This window comes from Propithecus coquereli, unplaced genomic scaffold (genome assembly GCF_000956105.1).
Source record: "Propithecus coquereli isolate 6110/MARCELLA unplaced genomic scaffold, Pcoq_1.0 Scaffold431, whole genome shotgun sequence".
NCBI lineage: Eukaryota > Metazoa > Chordata > Mammalia > Primates > Indriidae > Propithecus > Propithecus coquereli.
Genome location: NW_012150075.1, coordinates 32,455 through 36,370, shown reverse-complemented (window position 1 = coordinate 36,370; position 3,916 = coordinate 32,455).

Here is a 3,916-nt window from a genome sequence, read left to right as displayed (position 1 = left end):
AGCCTCTGGTAGGAGAGAAGACTGGCAGAGACCAGTTTAAGTTTGATATGTTGTTACATATTCAAGCTATTTTATATGTCTAGAACTTAGGGGAGATGAAGATAGAAATGGAAGTCATTAAAAAATATTTGATGAGACCCTGGGGACTGAATTATTTTTTGTAATGAGTTGGTATAGATGGAGAAGTGGCAAGAGCTTAGGATGTAGCCCTGTTTCATCCTGTAATTAACCACGTGACAGATTGGGAAGATTTCATCTAAGACTGGAAAAATGTATCCAGTGTGACAATGGGTAAAAACAAGCAAAGAAATAACCCCAAAAACAAACAAACAAAAAAAGCCTAGGTGAGTGAGAGTCAATGAAAGCGTAGAAAACATTTTAAGACAGGGGAGTTGATCAACTATGTCAAATGCTACTACGAAGTCAAAGCTAAAGAAGACCAAGCACTGATTACAGACTTTGGCAAAATTATTAATTATTTGTGAGCTGATTTAGAGTATTTCAGTGTTTGTGGGTCCAAAGTTGAAATGGTTGAGACAGAGAATAGGTGATGGAGAAGTGGAAACAGTACATGTGTATAGTTCTTATTATAAGTTTTGTTGTAAAAAGCAGCAGCAAAATGAGTAGGTAACAAGAACTCTATGTGCATTCAAGGGGCTTTAAAAAAAAATTATTTTGCTATTTACAATGGGAGACATTAAGTATGTGTATGCGATTATGGACAAAGAACGATAACAACCTGCAAAACTGAGTTTCATAAAATCAGGTGAGAAGAGTGAGCTCTAGAGCATTGGTGGAATGTGTGAATTTAAATCTGGGAGGATTACCTCTCCTGAGTAATAGGAGATGTGGCCGATGACATGGGTTTGGATACTTGGATCCACATATTCTGCATCTGCTTTGTGTGTGAACTGTGGGGAGTGGAAAAAGTAGCATATGAGGGAATTGTCAGAGAATTATCTGTGTGTATGGAGTTAAAATTTGAGAATATGATCATAAATTTGAAAAAAAATCCAGTCATTACTGTTTCTTTGGCAATACTCAGCTATTTGAGTATAGATCCAGAAAGTGGATACCTAGATTTACCCAAGATCCGTGTTCTGCCAGAGGAGAACAACAGAAGGGAGAATAGTCAGAGGGAATAAAGAGTGAATCAAGTCAGTGTCGAGAGGGCTGCTCCATGCAACCTATGCCAGGAAATAAGATGAAAATTTGAGGAAGTGCTGAGGCCTTCCTCACATTCCCTCCTTCCACTTTTAAATATACCTACAGGTGCAGTGAACAGTTCACATGCATGCTTATAGTGTCCCACCACAAGTGCCGTTGTTTCTCATTTTATCTGTCTCGAGCTTTCTCTAATGCTTCAAAAGTTTGCTCAGATTATATTCAGCACAATCTTACAGTGACAAGAATTTAACTCCCGGATGTAAATCTCAACCAATGAGAGTGTGGAGTCATTGGATAAATTCCTCAACTTTTACATCCCTCCATGGAAAATTCTGAAGTGTGCTTTACACAGTTCCACGGAGGGGCCCAGTAAGATTGTGCCCCTTTTGTCCATTGTGATAAGTGGCTCATTGTTGCATGTTTTATTTGCTTTTTTCCCTTCCTTGATTCACTTTTCCCACATCCTTAAGTGTTCTTCCTGGAATCACCTCTCAAATAATCTTCACACACCCAAACACTTAGATCTAAGTGTCTCCTTTAGTGGAGCCCAAACCAAGACAGAGGGTGAAGATGGAAAGTAAAGTGTTAAGGACAAGAAGTATTGTGGAGTGAATAATTGTTTAGGTTATTATATAACCTGGAAAGGTGGGAAGTGATGCTTAGATAATGACAGATCAAAAATGAGATTTTAGAGGTGGTGAAACTCTGAGGTTTGATCTCCAAGGAAGGTTTGGAGTATAGATAAAATGAGTAGTTTGCTAAAGTGTGGCTGTGAAAAAATGGTGGGAGTATTGATCAGATTATCTTTAAGGATGCCGACATTGCTAAGAACATAACAGGAGTTTGGTGGATGCAGAGGTAAATTCATGATTAAAAGATGGTGATAACAAAGAAATTGGCAGATAAATTAGGCTAATAACACTTGCTTCGGAGATAGGACATACAAAGAAAGAAAAAAGAGAAAGTGTTGGAAAGCCACAAGAGAGACCAAGGGTATCTAACCAAAGTGGTATTCTAAATTATTTTGGTGGTACCTAAAAATATACTTCCACTGTAAATGATTCAAGAGACCAGTATCCTAAGGAAGCAAGAGAATTGTTGGAACATTGGACAATTCAAGATATTCAGGTACTGCTACTTGCACTCAAGGAGGTGTTGACTTAGAGCTCATTGGTTGGAATGAAAGCCTGATATAGCTGGTCTGAGGTTCTTCCAAGAACCTGGGGGACAGCTGGATGTGAGATGAGATATAAAGACTCTAAGGCTGTTGATCTGATCAATAGGAATCAGTAAAATTCTGTGCAAGGCTATAGGAGTTGCAAGCACCAAAGTGTTCACAGTACGGGTATGGCTTCAGGTTCCTTCTGCAAAAGGAATTAAGAGGTCTTGACCAATAATATTTACTGGGCTGCTAATGTGAAGTGACCCTGGGCTATGTTCTTAATCTCTATTTTTTCTGCTTTAGTTTCTTCAACTTGTAAAATGTAAATGAGATAATGTTGGGTAGGTTAATTAGTGTTCCTAAAATATTGAACATTATTAAATGTAGTTAGAAGCACTAATCACTCACATTGACAAAAAGGCAAAGTTTGGGCTAGAGGAAACTAGGTTTGTGATAAGAGTAGCAAATGCCCTTTTACTTCTTAATTTCAAGTAAATGTCTACTTTGCTAGCAAGATGTCTCCTGCTTTGATGCCGATAAATTGAACAAATCCTACGAGCACATGAACATTGATATCAGTCAAGTGGATATTTTGTTAATATTCCCTATATAACCTAATGTAATTAGTCCTGTGATAATAGACTAAGTGATGTAGCAAATAGTGCTTGTGATCTAGGGTCAAAAGAAATAAATGTATTGCTCCCTAATTGTACGTGTGACCGACCTTGTGTTAAAAGAATAAAATATGCATAATTGTCTCTCATTCAGGACAATTGTAAGGCTTCCGTGACTGAAATGATATGATCTTAAAATATTTTTTGAACTGCAAATGGATAAATAACCATCTGCTTGCTTTCTGCTTGCTCTAATTCTTCCAGTCAAACTTAAGAAGCAGATTGCTGTACTTGTCCTTTCTTCCTGTACCTTGCTATCCTGAACATTTTTGTTACGGTGATTGAAAGAGGGGCTGCTTTATCAATTCATCCATTCATTCATCCATCCATTTATTCAATGATCAAGTACAATATGCCTTAAAATGTCAGAATTGAGCATGGGGTAAAGAAATAAATAATAGATAGTCCCTGTACCCAAGGGAATCATATGCATTTTAAAAATAATCATAATATGATGTGCTGTTTAAGAGAGGAAAGTACAGGAATCTGAAAAACACCTAAGATTGTTGTGTTAGTGTTATACACACCAAATTGATGTGTTACAAATTTCCACAATCTCAGCAGCTTATAAACACTTGCATATATGATTTCATAGTTTCTGTAGGGTGGGAGTCTGGGCATGGTTTAGTGGGGTCTTCTAATGAGGATCTCATAAATCTGCGATCAAGGGTTCAGCTAGGCTGCATCTCACCTAAGGTTCCACTGGGGAACAGTCTACTCCTAAACTTCAGATCATTGGTAGAATTTATTTCCTCGTGGCTGTATGACTGAAGGCCCTAGGTTTTTGTTGGTTGATGGCTAGAGACTGCTGAGAGTTCCTAAAGGTCATTTATAATTCCTTGCCATTTGGGCTTTCCTATCATGGCCCTTTACTTTATTAAGACAGCAAGAAGGTTTGCCACCTTAAAGAGGG